The sequence below is a fragment of the Biomphalaria glabrata genome, chromosome 16, assembly GCF_947242115.1.
Source record: "Biomphalaria glabrata chromosome 16, xgBioGlab47.1, whole genome shotgun sequence".
In the NCBI taxonomy this organism is placed as follows: Eukaryota; Metazoa; Mollusca; class Gastropoda; family Planorbidae; genus Biomphalaria; species Biomphalaria glabrata.
In genome coordinates, this window is record NC_074726.1 from 16,844,267 (window position 1) to 16,863,886 (window position 19,620).

At 36.1% G+C, this 19,620-nt stretch overlaps 2 long non-coding RNA genes across 2 annotated transcripts in view; one reads left to right on the top strand and one right to left on the bottom strand.

Annotated features, from left to right (window-relative positions):
• LOC106057850 (uncharacterized) overlaps positions 1-2,448 on the top strand; it is a 16,712-nt gene extending 14,264 nt beyond the window's left edge. The window contains exon 4 of the long non-coding RNA XR_008775446.1: positions 2,190-2,448. This is a non-coding gene — a long non-coding RNA (uncharacterized LOC106057850). The remainder of the gene's footprint in view (positions 1-2,189) is intronic.
• Positions 1-18,665, bottom strand: part of LOC106057849 (uncharacterized) — a 19,614-nt gene extending 949 nt beyond the window's left edge. The window contains exon 1 of the long non-coding RNA XR_008775445.1: positions 18,504-18,665. This is a non-coding gene — a long non-coding RNA (uncharacterized LOC106057849). The remainder of the gene's footprint in view (positions 1-18,503) is intronic.
• Positions 18,666-19,620: the final 955 nt, after the last annotated feature.

Sequence of the window (19,620 nt, forward strand, 5' to 3'; positions counted from 1 at the left end):
TTTTTTTCAAAATTCTTTGAAAAATATTATTACACGTAGAAATATGCCTAAAACCAACTAATATTTGATGGTATTTGTCAATCATTTACACAAAATGTGAGATATAATAGCTGCCAAGCAATAGCAACGTTATTTTCTCAAGCTCAATACATTGATATTAAACCTAAGTTCTAAGCACCTACCTAGTTCTAAGCACCTATCTAGTTCAAAGCACCTACCTAGTTCAAAGCACCACCACCAAGTTCAAAGCACCTACCTAGTTCAAAGCACCTACCAAGTTCAAAGCACCTACCTAGTTCTAAGCGCCTATCTAGTTCAAAGCGCCTACCTAGTTCAAAGCACCTACCTAGTTCAAAGCACCTACCTAGTTCTAAGCACCACCACCAAGTTCAAAGCACCTACCTAGTTCAAAGCACCTACCTAGTTCTAAGCACCTACCTAGTTCAAATCACCTACCAAGTTCAAAGCACCTACCTAGTTCTAATCGCCTATCTAGTTCAAAGCGCCTACCTAGTTCAAAGCACCACCACCAAGTTCAAAGCACCTACCTTGTTCAAAGCACCTACCTAGTTCAAAGCACCACCACCTAGTTCAAAGCACCTATCTAGTTCTAAGCGCCTACCTATTGGTAAGAATAAACATTTTATACCTCCCAACCATGGATGCAAAATATATTGTACTTTTTTTTATCTAAGGCAAGCAACTCAGCGAAGTTTTACAGTAAATAAGTATTTATTTACCAAGACAAACACATAACAGTCTTCTACATTCAAAGTCTTCTTCCTAATTCTACCAATCCTTTCCCTAGCCAAATCTAAATACGGACCAACGACAGCCTTCCCCGCTTCGCTCCATGTCCCCACTTCATTCCTCAGGCAGTATAAAGGACGGCTCCTTAGTTCCGAACAATTCCCACTCTTCCTGATCTCTTGATACTGATGTAAACACGGTTCTCTCTCCTGTCCTTGTCCAATAGTGCACTTGTACGCATCACTAGCACTGGTGGAAGACAGAGTTACAACACTACCCCACCTAAGTCTTTTCGTCCTAAAGAGAAACATGTTCACGATATGTCAGTTCAGATGGGGTTTGGACGGTGGGAGTGACAGACGGCATGGAGCGTGCTCCACACAAAGCCATCCACACTTTTCTCTGCATGTGCCGCTTTCTCTTTCTCCAGTTGGACAGTTTTCTTTCGAGACGATGCCGTGATCGTTTTCTCTCCTTCATTACGGTTGTCGTTGGCACCAGCCGCCTGACACATAGAGAGGTATTGGGAGTTATTATGTTGTTAGTGCTGTTGATCCAAAACTTCGCAGACCCTTTCTAAGGATGATTCGTGAGAGAGTTTTAGACCCACACGAAGCCACGCTGTTTATAAATTATCACCCTCAGCCGTGTCAGGAATAATTGTTTGTAAGGTACTTTTACAGGTGTCTTTCAAGTTCATATCAACAGGCTTGGACGCAGACCAAGCTTTGTCTTTATTTATCCGGCTGAGTGAGACACTTAGTTTCATCTGCAGCAAAAGCCTCAGTCAGCGTATAAGTTTACACTTCCGTCTCTTCATCTGCTTCTTTCCTTTCCTTTCGGTACTCATCGTTGAGATTGTCACGGCTATCATCGCTATTTTCTGCTATTGAAAGTCACACTTGTACGTCTTGTCATGACCGTCGAAGACAACGTTAACACCAACAGCACCTTTTTTGCAACTGACATTTCAGCCTCAGTCTTGATTAAGTAATAGTTCATTTTTCTTTTCCATCCTAGCAACCATGGTGCTCAGTCGTTTGATTTGTGTTCGTATCGAGTCGTCCACGTTTTGTATTGAGTCTTGCAAAGTCCTCAGAAGCTCGCCGATATCTTGATCCACCTTAAACAAGTCTGTTTCCAGATCCTCCCCTTCATCATCCAGAGCCTGCCGAAGATGTGCTCTTAAAATATCTTTATTCCTTCCAAAACATTTCAAGCACCGCAATTTGAGCTCTTCTTTCAGTTCCTTCAATTCCAGCTTATCTAGCCGTTGCGTAGCCCAATCCTACTTCCAGACACCAATTGTAGTAAATCTAAGGCAAGCAAGTCAACAAAGTCCTACAGTAAAAAAATAAGTGTGTTTATTCACCAAGGCAAACACATAACAGCCTTCTGTATTCAAGTTTTGTTCCTAATTCTACCAATTCTTTCCTCAGCAAACTTGAATACGGACCAACGTCAGCCTTCTCGGTTTCGCTCCAGGTCCCTACTACAATCTTCAGGCAACACAAAGGACAACTCCTTATTTACCAACAATTAGTACTCTTCCTAATCTCTTGATGAAGATGTAAACACTGTTCTCCCTTGTATCCCAGCGTCTCCTGTCCTTGTCCAATAGTGCGCTCCTAGGCACCACTTGCACTGGTGCAAGACAGAGTTTTGTATTTCAACTTTCTATATTAAATTATAATAAATGTTCTCGAACATAAACTGATTTAAAATTATTTACTTCAACTATAACATTAATACCTTTAACAATAATGAACATTCTTAGAATCCTTTCACACAAACAACAAAACACTAAGACAAGACTCGCAGTGGAAGCAGGAAAAATTGTTTAAAAATCACTAAATAAAAAAATGAACTGATGAGAAGAAATAAAACCCAAGAAACACCCAAGACAGCTCCAATGAGAAAACCTTCTAGAAATTGACAAATTTGTCTATCTTTGAAGCATCATAAATAAAGAGGGAGGAACAGAATGGTTTAAAATCTACGGCAGTCAAAAAAACTGTCCCTACAAAATAAAGCAATAGTGATTTAAGTTTTAGCGCTTCCGAAAGAGGAAAAGCCTCTATTAGGTTTGTGCAAATTGTCCGTCTGTCTGTCTGTCCGTCTGTTACACTCAGATCTCGAAAACTAGAAGAGAAATGAAAATATTATTTTACCATGCGATGCGGCTAGAAAAGTTTAGGTGCAACGGCTACTTGTGGTTTTCTAAAAGCAAACCGTTTAATTTATAAAATTAATAATGCAAGCGAATTTTTCATAAAAATACACCAATTCTAAAACAATACATAAATGTAAGGGAGATAATGTTACAATATGCTAACAAAGACCATTTTTGATATATTTTCAGTATCACTAAGTCAAATATCTTTATAAAATGTACAAGAAATTTTCACAACAAATATAAATATTAGTTAAAGGTGTTTTTTTCTGGTCAACTAACTGCTAAATTAAAAGAAAACATTTATGTTTGTTTATAAAGACTAAGAATGCACTTTGTTTGTAAAAATATCATGCAAATTTTTTTTTAATGGACTATATATGCAGCGAGTTTCATGCAGTACCGTGACAAGCAGCGGCAAGACATCATACTAATCAGTTCCCTCAAATTTTTTTTAAATAATCAGATTTTATTTTTTTTTTTTTTTGTTTAGTGCCCCATCAGAAAAAAAGACGCTTATTTTTTTTTTTTTGCGTTTTGTCTGTCGGTCGGTCTGTCCATCATGTTTAGATAAAAAAACAACTTTTTAACTTTGAAGGAACATCCGAAACATGTAAAACAGAAAAAAAAACATTTATTTTTAACAACGGCAAACGAATCTTTAAAACATTATTACTTTTGACAATCAAAATAAAATCACGTCTTGAATATTCCTTGCAAATAGGCGGATCCGACGGGGATCCAACGGAGGCCGCCTCTGACTTTGTGTGATAACACAAACTCTCTTTGTAATCTTGTTTTATATGGCTTAGAAGTTTGCAGAGTAACAAATAGCAATACAGACAAGCTCCAAGCATTCACCATAAAATGCTTGCGACATATAATAGTAGTTAGATGGTCGAACAAGATCTATAACTACAGTCTGTGGGGATCAGCCCAGCGAACACCAATAAAGCAAAATGTAATAAAATACTCAGAAAGACACAAAGATAAAGGCACATTCCTCGTTCCATATGCTAGGACAAATTTGTACAAATGCTCTATCTTCCCTAGTGCGATTAGAGCATGGAATGGGTTGCCTGAGCCAGCCAGGAAACCAGTGACTTGGCAGAATTTGTCTTAGGTTAACATGCATGTCTAGATGCATAACGCGTAGGACGTAATCATCTTTTTTTTTGAAGTAACGTCTGTATTGTATAAGATAAAATAAGAAGATAGAGCCAGAAATCAAAATTCTTAAATGGGGCTATATTTGACATGGATGTATGGCCTTCTTCAGTTACGAAGCTGCTAGAGAAAATTTCATAGAAATGAGATTAATGCCTGGAGCGATGTCGCCCACACATCAGTTCCCCCTTCTCCACGCAGCTGATGTATCCAAAGGAACGGCAAGTGCCGATACAATTTGGAATCAGCGGCGTCACTGATGTAGCTCTGAGTGATACAAACTGCCTCTTGACATGCAATACTATCACAGTTAAAGAGCCTGATGTTACAGTTTGTAAGTTTCTCTCTTGTTAGTTGAATTTGTTGATGATCTTTGTCTAAATTCGTCAGGGGTGCTGATATCTTGTAACTGTGATGCCGAGGATTCTTTAGATGCATATCTCTAGATCTCAAGATCTCTTAGAGATTCAATAAATGAAGATCTTTTTAATTCAAATACAGAACTTTAATTCGAAACTTGGAATAACAAAGTATATATAGTATGTACAGAAATAAAACTGTATCAGTTGAATAACTTCATTCAAAGTTCAAAAAATAAAATATATTCAGATTACTACTAGATCTAATAAAATACAAGACTTGTCTCTATAAATTGTAACTCAAAACTAAAATACGTCATATCTGTATGAAATTTACATCACGACTGACTTTCTCTTTGCGCGTTTTTCTAATCTACAATTTTTGACACTTGGCTTAACCAATGAAATCATTTTCTTCAACCAATCAAATTATTTCCTGTCAAGTGTCATACATGTCATACAAGCGATAGACAGGTGTCTGCTTACGTCACAGGAAATTCCGTGCTTTACAGGCATGGATATGTTAAATTAATTAACCTAGACTTGGGTTTATTTTAAATTGATACGTGACAAATACAAAGAAAAACAGAAAATAATGCAAAACAAACACATGATGTTTGGTTAAGATCTGTTTTACAAAACTTTTTTATATAGAAATGAGGTTGCGTGTCACAAGACAAGACTTACAAGCGTGGCATGTAACCTATACTTTACAACAGCAGCTCTCTAATGATTGTATTAATTCTTGTACTGTGACGTCATTACTCGATTATACCTAGTTCCTACTAGAACAACTCATGCCTAGTTAAAATTAGGAATTTCCGGATCACTATATCAGTAGATTAGAACTCTTTGACGACAAATGGAAATATTCGGAAGCATAAAGGAGTGAAAGAATAAAAGAGGAGAATAGAAGAATTAAGGGATTCACATTCACAAATGTGGTTTTACTTAAATGGTTTTAGTGTAGATTCAATTATTTAAATTGTATATCATTGAAATAAAGTATTTGAAAAACTGCAGATCTCGAAAACTAGTGTGTCTCAACTAGGGAAAGCTCAAGCTATTGTTTTATAGACAGTGTTCTTGTGAATATTTCATTATACACTCAAATGAATGAAGTGAATCATTAGATGTATTTAGGGCCATGAATTTCTACGTAAATATGTTCTAATCTAGATCTACATCTAGATCTCTCCATTTATAGCCTTGTATAACTTTTTTGAGTGCTCTCAAGTAAAATATCTTTTAAAAAGTATTTTTGGTGTATTTTTTTATTTGATACTCACGTTTCATCCTTTCGGAATTGTGAAATTGTAAAGAATAAAAGCCATAGTTTCTTGCTATATAGACATAATTGTATAAATATTTAGCAGCAGTAGAATTTGAACTCACACCAAAACAATAAATGAATCCGAACAACCAACTGCCATAGATTGGACCATATCACCAATATCTCATTAGGGTGAACTGTGTGGATAAGTGGTAACGCTTGGTTACCTTTCAAGAAGGCTCGAGTTTAAATCCCGTCTCGCTCTGTATTGTGTTTGTTGATCATCTAAAGGCAGCATGAAATTCCTTGATACCTTCTCCAACCACGAGATAGACACTCTAGCAAAAGAAAAACTACGAGATAGACACTCTAGCAAAAGAAAAACTACGAGATAGACACTCTAGCAAAAGAAAGACTACGAGATAGACACTCTAGCAAAAGAAAAACTACGAGATAGACACTCTAGCAAAAGAAAAACTACGAGATAGACACTCTAGCAAAAGAAAGACTACGAGATAGACACTCTAGCAAAAGAAAAACTACGAGATAGACACTCTAGCAAAAGAAAAACTACGAGATAGACACTCTAGCAAAAGAAAGACTACGAGATAGACACTCTAGCAAAAGAAAAACTACGAGATAGACACTCTAGCAAAAGAAAAACTACGAGATAGACACTCTAGCAAAAGAAAGACTACGAGATAGACACTCTAGCAAAAGAAAGACTACGAGATAGACACTCTAGCAAAAGAAAAACTACGAGATAGACACTCTAGCAAAAGAAAAACTACGAGATAGACACTCTAGCAAAAGAAAGACTACGAGATAGACACTCTAGCAAAAGAAAAACTACGAGATAGACACTCTAGCAAAAGAAAAACTACGAGATAGACACTCTAGCAAAAGAAAGACTACGAGATAGACACTCTAGCAAAAGAAAAACTACGAGATAGACACTCTAGCAAAAGAAAAACTACGAGATAGACACTCTAGCAAAAGAAAGACTACGAGATAGACACTCTAGCAAAAGAAAAACTACGAGATAGACACTCTAGCAAAAGAAAAACTACGAGATAGACACTCTAGCAAAAGAAAAACCACGAGATAGACACTCTAGCAAAAGAAAAACTACGAGATAGACACTCTAGCAAAAGAAAAACTACGAGATAGACACTCTAGCAAAAGAAAAACTACGAGATAGACACTCTAGCAAAAGAAAGACTACGAGATAGACACTCTAGCAAAAGAAAAACTACGAGATAGACACTCTAGCAAAAAAAAAACTACGAGATAGACACTCTAGCAAAAGAAAGACTACGAGAAAGACACTCTAGCAAAAGAAAGACTACGAGATAGACACTCTAGCAAAAGAAAAACTACGAGATAGACACTCTAGCAAAAGAAAAACTACGAGATAGACACTCTAGCAAAAGAAAGACTACGAGATAGACACTCTAGCAAAAGAAAAACTACGAGATAGACACTCTAGCAAAAGAAAAACTACGAGATAGACACTCTAGCAAAAGAAAGACTACGAGATAGACACTCTAGCAAAAGAAAAACTACGAGATAGACACTCTAGCAAAAGAAAAACTACGAGATAGACACTCTAGCAAAAGAAAGACTACGAGATAGACACTCTAGCAAAAGAAAAACTACGAGATAGACACTCTAGCAAAAGAAAAACTACGAGATAGACACTCTAGCAAAAGAAAAACCACGAGATAGACACTCTAGCAAAAGAAAAACTACGAGATAGACACTCTAGCAAAAGAAAAACTACGAGATAGACACTCTAGCAAAAGAAAAACTACGAGATAGACACTCTAGCAAAAGAAAAACTACGAGATAGACACTCTAGCAAAAGAAAAACTACGAGATAGACACTCTAGCAAAAGAAAAACTACGAGATAGACACTCTAGCAAAAGAAAAACTACGAGATAGACACTCTAGCAAAAGAAAAACTACGAGATAGACACTCTAGCAAAAGAAAAACTACGAGATAGACACTCTAGCAAAAGAAAAACTACGAGATAGACACTCTAGCAAAAGAAAAACTACGAGATAGACACTCTAGCAAAAGAAAAACTACGAGATAGACACTCTAGCAAAAGAAAAACTACGAGATAGACACTCTAGCAAAAGAAAAACTACGAGATAGACACTCTAGCAAAAGAAAAACTACAAGATAGACACTCTAGCAAAAGAAAAACTACGAGATAGACACTCTAGCAAAAGAAAAACTACAAGATAGACACTCTAGCAAAAGAAAAACTACGAGATAGACACTCTAGCAAAAGAAAAACTACGAGATAGACACTCTAGCAAGAAAAAAACGAATTATACACTCAGGCGATATAAAAAATATATGAGATAAACACTCTAGCAAGAGAGAAAAAACTATGAGTTATACACTCTAGCAATAGAAACATACGAGATATAAACCCTAGCAAGAGAAAAAACTACGAGATATACATTCTAGCAAGAAAAAAACAACTAGTTATACACTCTAGCTAGAGAAGAAAACGAGATATACTCTAGCAAGAAAGAGAAAAAAACTACGAGATTCTACATTCTAGCTAGAAAAAATATGAGTTCTACACTCTAGCAAGACAGAAAAACTACTACATATACACTATATCAATAGAAAAATACAAGATATAAACCTTAGCAATAGAAAAACTACGATATATACACTCTAGCAAGAAAAACAAAACGAGATATACACTGTAACAAGAGAAATACATTTTCGAGATATATACTCTAGCAAGAGAGAGGAAAAAAAACTATGAGATAAATACACTCTTCCAAGAGAAACAAGGTTACAAAAGACAGTTTGTGTGGAAACACAAACTCAAAATCGGCCCCCGAAGTAAAATGTTTTACATAATTCGGATAATCCTTCAGAGTTGAAGTTTACTTCCTAGTCCAAACCTCCCTCAGGACGACGGGGGATGGGAGCAGTCAGGGTTTGAACCTTCGATCGTCGATAAATCCAAACGACAGTCCAGCGCGCAAACCGCACGACCAGAGGTCCACCCAGGTAGGCTTCAATATTTTCAGAAAGAACATCCGAATGAAATTATATCAAAGACAAATGAGAGATAAGAATGGAGAAAGAAGGTTAACAGATCTTGTGTAGTGCCCCAACCGTCCCGCAGATCAAAGGATACGTGAAAGTGAATGTAAAGTTAGATGTGAACCTGGCCTAACTAGTTTGTGGTCTATAGGGCAGATGATGTAAAGTTCATCTGTTTTTGTGGCCTACGGTTAACGAGGGTGTCATGTAGCCAAGCACAACGACCAACCGCCTTTGCTTTTCCCCAACTAATGTCAGGTACCCATTAGAGCTGGGTAGACTCAGAAGTTGAAAATCCCAGTCTTCACCAGGATTCGAGCCCCGGACCCTCGGTTCGAACTAAATAAGTTAATTGTTTTGAAAAGGCTCAATCTCATTTTCGAATCCTCAAAAAAAAAAAAAAAAATTCCGCTATATAGAAAAAATTTTCACGAAAATGATGTTTATAGGTCTAACATATAATGCATACTAATTAGCTTTTTCTTATAAAAAAAACTGCTTGCATAATTGATTTTAAAAATTAGAATTTTCGCTTTCAGGGAAAAAAAAAGTAGCCGTTGCATCAGAACTTTGAATGGTCTAAAATATTGTGAAGTCGGATTTTCAATATCTCTTCTAGTTTACGAGATCTAAACGGGACGGACGGACAGACATTTTGCACAAAACTAATAGCGTCTTTTCCCCTTTCGGGGGCCGCTAAAAAAAACTTACTTATTGTACCCTATAGATAAGCAACTCACCAACAAGCACGTATACTGAACGCATTCTGAAGACATTTTACACTATGCACTAACGAAGGAAAGTATAATACTATCTACACTCTTTCAAGTGAGATTGTACTCTCACAGACCTGTCCAGTGTTTAAGCACAACGAGGACTTCTAGTAACAGGAATACAACATTTTTCTATAGCCGATAATTAGTTCCTAAATAGGAAACGCGATGTAGTTATTGAAAATATGATTACAATCTATTCAATTACAATTTATTCTACCAACTTTGAAATAGCATTTCATAGCGTTAAAAAATACGCCCTGCTAATCGGCTATACTAGATACACACAGATCTACATCTAAATTAATTGTTAGTTAAGCATCCTCTCTCTCTCTTCCCCTTCAACTGGATCAATCTTTCTTTAGTATCATAAAAGTATCGAATATTTAAAAAAAAATCACATTACTATGAATACTGTAATCCGTTCACCACCAAATGTCTGTCGTACAATAAAGTCACCAATACGATCCCATCACTAATAATCTATATATGCTAGGAACATTCAAGGGCCATAACTCTATCGTTCAATAACGTCAGACACAATTCGCTCACACTGCTTGTCAAACGTAACCCTATTGATTTATTGATCGACTCAGCTGGTTTCTTTTTAGTTGGCTACAACAACATGGCATCCAATTAGAAAAGGAACTCGTATAAATTAATTCAAATTGTTCAATTGCTGTGCTTGTTAAACGGCCTAGTATAAAAATATAAATACTTTGTTTAACCTTTTTGAAGCTGCAATCACCTTTAGAGTTTTGAAAACGCAAACTTGACTCGGTTTCATATCATTATTTTATGATTGCATTTCTTTTTTGTTTTTGTATCCATTGAAAAGTTCAGTTGTCTTGAATCTCTCACGTATTGTATTTACAGAGAGCTTATATTCAGAAGCTATGAAATGTACAGCCAGTTAGAGGACTAGAACAGGAATTTTGTTTAACCATAAGTTTAATTTATACGAATGGTTTTGAAATCCAATCATTGGGATATAGAAAAATAAAACATTCATAGAATAGAAATAAGAATATTTTCAGCACATTATTATCAGTGGATGTAGTAAGAATAACGCGTGTAAGAAACAGTAGATATAAGGTACAATTATAACACTATATATATTACAATAAAAAATACATTCGTTTCAATTCACGGAAGAGACCAGCAGAGCTAATGAAATAGACATCGAAATATCTTAAACCGTTTACATACATTGAAAGGACCAAGTTTGCCACACAAAATGAAAGGACCAAGTTTGCCACACAAAGTGAAAGGACCAAGTTTGCCACATATACCAAGTTTTCTGCTGAGCTAAACATTTCACAAGATTGTTGGTTTGACTGATTGTTTTTATTTAATAAATGCAATCACATATTTCGTACACAAAAGAAAAGGTGTACCTGTATAAGTTGTTAAAAGGATCAAGTATTTACCGTTGGCAACTAATCTATTCAACAGAAAGATAGTTTTACTTCTAATATAGATTTATACATACTAATAAACACTGAGCGAGATACATTGTGTACATGTGTTGTTGAATCGCAATAGAAAAAGAAAAAAGTTTTAAGACTAGACCAAGTCAGAGAAAAAAAGAAAGACAAAGTAAGCAACAATGTACAGTCCTCATTTGATTAGACAGACAACAATGTACAGTCCTCATTTGATTAGACAACAATGTACAGTCCTCGTTTGATTAGACAACAATGTACAGTCCTCATTTGATTAGACAACAATGTACAGTCCTCATTTGATTAGACAACAATGTACAGTCCTCATTTGATTAGACAACAATGTACAGTCCTCATTTGATTTGAGCAAGTTGGAAAATAAATGAGGATGCTAATAAAGAAGAAAAATGGCAGATATAATAATAGCAAAAACTAAATATCCACTGGCAACTTTGATTACTCATCTGAAGTGAATCTGCAGAAAAGAAAACAATAGTCCCAAATGGTCAATATCGGAACAAAAGTTCTTGATAGGTGATTACCTTACTTTTAGCTACTGAAAGCGAAAAGTTTAATTTTTAAAATTAAAATTAAATTATAGCTTTTATATAGCGCTACTTTCATGCTTATAGCATGCTCAGAGCGCAATGGTCCAATCTCAGTTGTGGACCGGTGGCCGGTGCGGGAGGGGGGGTATCTGGGAGAAGTTTTTTTCCGTGCTGCCTTTAGGCGCTCAGTAAACATAACTCTGCTCGAGTCGGGTGTCGAACCTCGAGACACATTCATGGGTAGCCAAGAGTTCTTAGCCTCTCGAGCACGCATCCCACAATTAACTATGTAAGCAGTTTTTTTCATAAAAATAATCCATTTTTTACAACTATTCACTATTAAAGTAGAAAACACAGGAGACTATTTAGTAAGGGAGGTAACTTACCAGCATATTTTCAACACATTAAGCAAAAGGGTTTAATTTTTTTTTTTACTAATAATGTTTAAATGTTATGACTACATCACAAGTATTGTATGCTATACAAACTTTTTCAATGTTATGACTACGTCACAAGTATTTTATGCTATACAAACTTTTTCAATGTTATGACTACGTCACAAGTATTTTATGCTATACAAACTGTTTAAATGTTATGACTACGTCACAAGTATTGTATGCTATACAAACTTTTTCAATGTTATGACTACATCACAAGTATTGTATGCTATACAAACTTTTTCAATGTTATGACTACGTCACAAGTATTTTATGCTATACAAACTGTTTAAATGTTATGACTACGTCACAAGTATTTTATGCTATACAAACTTTTTACATTTTAAAGATATTGTTTATTTTTGTTTGAAAAAGAAAGAATCAAACTAGTACACATATAAGTCGAATGAAAATGTATACAACAATTAATAAGTTGTGTTTCATGTTTCACGCATGTAATGTAGTGACGCACTACACACGTTATAACTTTTGACCAATGGGAAAAGTTTCTTCCTTGAAGCCCTGAATGAGAGATTAGCCCTTTACAAACAATCATTCAATAACATCAGTTAGACCAGGTTCACATTGAACTATATCTCCATAAATATTGGTTCATTGTATACATATGATTATTAACTAATTAATAATTATAACATTAAAAAATCTCTGTATTCTGTGGTATCATGTCCATAGTCGAACTAACACTACAACAGTCTCGGCAACACTTTCAATACGAGCACGTCTCTTCTTTTTGTATCCACGGAGATAGGGTTGTAGTTGGGGATAGGAGATAGGGTTGTAGTTGGGGATAGGAGATAGGGTTGTAGTTGGGGATAGGAGATAGGGTTGTAGTTGGGGATAGGAGATAGGGTTGTAGTTGGGGATAGGAGATAGGGTTGTAGTTGGGGATAGGAGATAGGGTTGTAGTTGGGGATAGGAGATAGGGTTGTAGTTGGGGATAGGAGATAGGGTTGTAGTTGGGGATAGGAGATAGGGTTGTAGTTGGGGATAGGAGATAGGGTTGTAGTTGGGGATAGGAGATAGGGTTGTAGTTGGGGATAGGAGATAGGGTTGTAGTTGGGGATAGTTTGTAGTTCATAATGAAACCTGCCTTTTTACCTATGAGTCGACCACTTCTGGGGCCGACTGTAGGTTTGTGTTTCCACACAAACTGTCTTTGTAACCTTAACCCTAACCCTAACCCTAACCCTAACCCAAAAAAAAAATTTAGTCTCCAAATTTCTCACTGAAAACTTTCTCTACTTTGTTCTTTGTATTGAGCTCCAATAAAGTGACCTAACAACATACGTTGATGGTTAAAATACTTTAAAATGAATATTTATTTCATTTTAAAATCTCGTTGAATATGACTTCATATAAATAGGTAAAAGATATTTTTAAAAAATGTAATTTATTAATATTAGAAACAGACTTAACCTTAACATCAGCTGAGAATGTTAGACGAGCCGACACTGGGGTTAAAGCTGTAGCCTAAAGAATGTAAGCTTATAATGGGTCTGATAATGGCTACTTCATCCACGGGTTTAGCAAGACGTCCTGTTTCTGTTCACGTCTTGCAGCGGGCCTGTTCTGTTCACGTCTAAGAAATTAATAGATCGGCGATACTTTATTCGGGAGAATTGTGTTCATTCTGGAGTAATAAATTGGTAGATTCTAGAATCGCAATGAAATGTCTTTTTTTTTTAAAGATTCCTTGTTACTAAGGTCTTTTGCACAAAAGGTTATACTTATAAGATGAAACGACGTCACTTTATTTAATAATTTTATTTCTTAATTATCATTTTGATAAAGTCGTTTTTACGTCATTAATAATGAAATATGAATTTGTTTTTCTTTTTTTTAAAAGGCCTGTACACTCCGTGACTAGCGCGTAAAGTTTTGACCTTTTGTACCAAAAAGATCTAGACCAATATATTTGATGTGCATATGTACGGTTGGATGGGTATCAAGCTACAGACACTCTTTTTTTTTTTAAGTTGATTGCTTTCTACTTGGGTGTAACCTCCTTATGGGTATCACCCAGCGTGGCCCACATCCCTTTGTGACGCCAATGGCCGGAACGATGTAGCACTCTAGTATGTGTTCTATTCTATCATTTACTGGGTGAGATTCATCTCCTTTCAAATAATACATTACATCAACTTCTTACTTATTTAAAGCCGGAAACAAGAAAAACATACAAAATACAGTTTAAAAAAACTAAGTGTCATTGTGCGGAAACAAGAAAAACATACAAAATACAGTTTAAAAAAACTAAGTGTCATTGTATCCTTAGTTTGGATTATTCATTTCATTAAATTTTTAATAGACCTAGATAGACTAACAATAATAAATCTGTGCGATTAGAAATATTTTAATCATTTTTTTATGTAGCGCAATTACATGCTTTTAGCTTTTCTCAATGTGCTATGATCCTATCAATTGTCTGGACCAGATGGGAAAGAAAGGGCGGGGGGAGGGGGTATCTGTGTGAATGTCACCGTGATCGCTTTTTAAATACATAAAAAACTTGTTCGCTCATGGCTCAAGCCTCCAAAGAGGACTAATTCAACTTATACCACCACATTTGTCAAGTACAATTTCTTTCCCTTGTTGATACCAAAAATAATAATTAATTACCAATTGTTAATTAATTTTTTTTTAATTGATTCCTGTCTTGTCTGGTACAAGAAATAGTTATGCACAATTTCCATTTGATACGAGAATTGGTGTGGAAGAAATAACGTGCACAAACTTTTTACCAGACGGAGTGAGTTGATAGAAGCTTAGTCATAAGGAAAACATAACAATTACTTTAAACAAAACAAAGCTTATATTAAGTGTAATTGTATCAATTAGTTTGGATCTGTATGGCTCTGAGTCATGGACACTATACAGGAAACATCTAAAACTTCTTGAGCGCTTCCACCAAAGATGCTTGCGCTCCATCATGGACATACGGTGGCAAGACCGCACTACAAACAGCGATGTCCTTGCAAACGCCGGTATGGACAGTATAGAAGGACTTCTTTTGGTTACGCTGGGTAGGGCACGTATCCGAACGTATGCCAAAAGCAGTCTTTTTTGGTGAGCTAAAAGGTGGTCGACGTAACAGAGGTGCCCCACGGAAACGCTTCAAAGACCAGCTTAGGCGTCAACTTTCCTTGGCTGACATAGAAGAGAGCACCTGGTTGCATGCGGCCTCAGAACGAGACAGCTGGAGGTCACTCACGAAGGCCGCGGGATACACATTTGAGACCAAAAGAAAATCTGCTGCCGAGGACAAACGCAGACGGCGAAAAGAAAATCTAAATCTACCACCTGTGGACAATGGTTATACTTGCCCTGGATGTGGCAAAATATGTAGGTCACAGCTGGGACTGCGCAGCCACGGTAAATACTGCATTCCTCACTGGTCTTCGGACTCGAAGACTAGAAGACTAGCCTTATTATATATATATGATAGTCCTAGACATATAAATCTGCGCGATAGAAATATTTTTGCCAATTATTTTTGCTTTCTCAATGCACTATAATCCTATCACTTGTTTGGACCAGTTGTGAAAGGGGGAGGAAAGAAGGGGGTATCCTATGAATGTTTACATGATCGTTTTTTAAATGCATAATAATTAATTATAAATAGTTAATTAACTAATTGGTAATTTTATTATTGATTCTTGTGTTGTCAGGTAATGAAATAATTGTGTAAAATTTCAGCTTAATCCGAAGTTGGGTATGGGAGAAATAAATGTACAAACCTTTTAGACAGAGTGAGTTAATATAAGCCTTGTAAACAAAAAAAAAAAGAATAAATTACTGAAGTATGTAAGAATTTCATCGGTTCAGATGCTTCTTCAGGTCTGAAGAATTGAGCAGAAAAGCTGTGTACTTATTTCAATAGTAACTTTACTTTATTTTTTTATTATTTTGAGCATGGGCGTAGCCAGTGGGGGTGGGGTGGGGGTTCAAACCCCTCCCGAAATGCAATCCCCCTGCAGGGGGGGGGGGAACGGACTTTAGTGACTGATTTTTTGCTTTGATTTTGTTTATTTTAGGTGAGATTTTAATACTAAACCATCACTTGCCCCAGCGGAGCAAAGGGGGTTTTGAGTTTAAAACCCCTACCAGGGGGTTTCGCAGTTAAATTCACCTCTTCTATAAAACAAAACAAAAAAAAAATGCAAACGACAATCCCCGAATTCCAAGTACATAGCTAAGGAGGATTTACAAAATGTATTATAAAACCCCCTCTTCAATATAAAAAAGCAAATTACACACTCCAAATTCTATGAGCGTAACCAAAGGGGTTTTAAGTTTAAACCCCCCTCCAGTGGGGTTTGAAGCTAATAAAATACCTCTTCAATATAAAAAAAGCAAATTACACACTCAAAAATCTTTGTGAGTAACCAAAGCGGTTTTAAGTTTAAACCCCCCTTCAGCGGGGTTTGAAGCTATAAAACAAACCAAAATGCAAATTACACACTCAAAATAATATGAGCGTAGCTAAAGAGGGTTTTGAGTTTAAACCTCCCATCATCGGGTTTGATGCTAAAAAATACCTCCTCAATATAAACAAAAAAAGTAAATTACACACTAAAATTCTTTGAGCTTAGCCAAGCCAAAGGGGGGTTTTGAGTTTAAACCCCCCTCCTCCAGATGGCTTTTTTTTAGTTTAAAACCACTCCAGATGGTTTTGAGTTTAAAATCCCACTAAAATGAGTTTTGTGGTTGAAAACCCCCTTTTCAATATTATTCTAAAGCAAACTACACTCACAAAATTCTATGAGCGTAGCTAAATGGGGTTTTGAATTACCGGAAATAGTTTAAAACCCCCAAAACAGATGATTTGACGATGAAACTTTCCTTTTCGATACAAAATCTTAAACAAACTACAGTCACCTAATTCCAAGAGCGTAGCCAAGAGAGGTTACAAAATTTCTACCAGTGGCTGGACTCCTTTAATAAAGTGCAGTGGAAAGTCATCTGCCGAAATTGAAAAAGACTAAATGTGGCTCAACTAAGATGGCTAAAACAGATTTTAGGAGTCAGTTATAGAGATCGGGTCTCAATCAAGGAAATGCTATGCCGAACTGGGAGTCGACCCCTTGGCAAGGTTGTGACAGAGCGTCGCATGAGGTTTGCGGGACATGTATTCCGACAAAATGAATTACGCATAATAAGAATTGCTATGACATGGAGGCCATTACGAGGAAATCGCAAACAGGAACATCCTAGTAAAACTTCACGCCAAACTTTCATAGACGTCCTCAGAGCAGGTGGGAAGAGGCTTCAGACATTGCCAGTGACATATTTTTGTGGAAACAGCTTGCCGCCCAATGAGCCGAACGGCGAGTGAGGATCAATGTCAGTAAGAATAGCACATTAGGTTTTGAAATAAAACTTTTTAATAGCAGAACAATGCACTGTAGATACCTCAGAATATGTATTTTTTTAGGCTTTTAATACCGGAAATAGTGCTTGGCGGCGGGGCTCCCCCAGACCTATTACTGGCATGGGCTGGGAGTCTACAATTTTTCCACTAACTCCAGGAAGAACCTATTCTAGGGTACAATAAACGTCTTCAGAAAGAATGAAGAGTCAGAATGTAATAAAGATTAATTATACACACACACAAATATATATATATATATATATATATATATATATATATATACATATATGGGGGGGGGGGAAATCCCCCTCTAACCGAGTCTAACCTCCCCCCGCCCAAAATAAAATTCTGTCTACGCCCATGATTTTTAATTCTTCAATTTTTGTTTTAACTGTGCTTTCCATTTTGTTTCCATTTTCAGAGATTTGTTGTAGGACCCAAGATTTGTATTGTGATCTTTGTAGGCCTATTGTACTTCGATTAGCACCTGTTTTTGTAAGCCAGGTTGGTCATCAAAGTAGTGCCTATTGTACATAAACTAAACTATAATTAACATTTTATTGCGGTATAATTTTAGATGACCTATATAAAAATGACACATAGGTCATTGTATATATTCTATGCCAATATATTAAATTTTCAAAATAAATATGAATATTAATTGAAATGTGTAAAATTGCATCAAATAGATTTTTCTTTTTCTTTTTTGCTTAAACTGTTCCATTACTAGTTTACTAGGGCCACTATGATAACACACATGATAAAATATAAGATAGTTGTTTATTTGAATAAATTATTATAATTACAATTATAAATATTATTATTATTAATAAGCAGCTCACAAATTAAAACGCACTACTACATACCATTATAAGGAAAATATGGAACAAAAACTAAATGTCTTTCATATCAATATGAAAATGCAGAAGATGAGATCAGTGCAGTTTATTTAAAACTTTATTTTAGATATAAAATGCTGTAACATTACAATACAAATCAACTCTCAATATATTAAAGTATTATTTACAATTAATTCTAAAAACAATATGTATATATATATATTAAATTTCATTTAAGCACTGTTAAGATGATTGGAATGAACTTACCACTGCGAATGCTTCCACCACTTACATTGGTGAGAAAGATAACAGAAAGTCCCAATTCATTGTTCCACAGACTAGATTCACATTCAAACACTAACAGATTTGTGTCTTACGGAGCCACGGGGAGACCGTGTTGTCGCGAGCTGGATGTGCGAGGCCGCGATCTTAAATAGAATAGCGGTAATGATCCCAGAGCCACTTCCCAGCTCGTCTACACGTCTGTCCTCGTTAAGTCTTGTACATTTCTACTACACAATCACCATCGCGATAGAGATGAATGTAGATTAGATGTATAGGTTTGTAGACTAGCATCATTACGATCTTAGATAAATATAAATGTATGGGCGTAGCCAGGGGGGGGGGGGTGTTCAACCTCTCCCCCCAACGACTTGACACCCCCGGGGGGGGGGTCGGAATTTACTAAACCATTACTTGCCCCTGCGCAGCCAAGCGAGTTTTAAGTTTAAAACCCCCTACTAGGGAGTTTTGCAGTTCACCCCCCTGTTCTTCTATAAAACAAAACAAAAAAATAATAATGCTAACGATAATCCCCAAATTCCAAGAGCATAGCTAAGGAAGATTTTTATTTTAAAACCCCCTCCGAAATTTACGATACCCCCCCTCATCAATATAAAAAAGCAAAGTACACACTCAAAATGCTATGAGAGTAGCCAAAGGGGTTTTGAGTTTAAACCCCTCTTCAGTGGGGTTTGAAGCTAAAAACTACCTCTTCAATATATATTTTAAAAAGCAAATTACGCACTCTAAATGCTATAAGCGTTGCAAAAGGGGTTTTGAGATTAAAACCCCCCTTCAGCGGAGTTTGAAGCTAAAAAATAACTCTTCTATAAAAAAAGCAAATTACACACTCAAAATGCTATGAGCTTAGCCAAAGAGGGTTTTGAGTTTAAACCCCCCACCCCCTTCAGCAAGGGTTGAAGCTAAAAAATACCTCTACAATATAAAAAAAAAGAAAATTTTGCACTCAAAATGCTATGAGCTTAGCCAAAGAGGGTTTTGAGTTTAAACCCTCCACCCCCTTCAGCAAGGGTTGAAGCTAAAAAATACCTCTACAATATAAAAAAAAAGAAAATTTTGCACGCAAAATGCTATTAGGGTA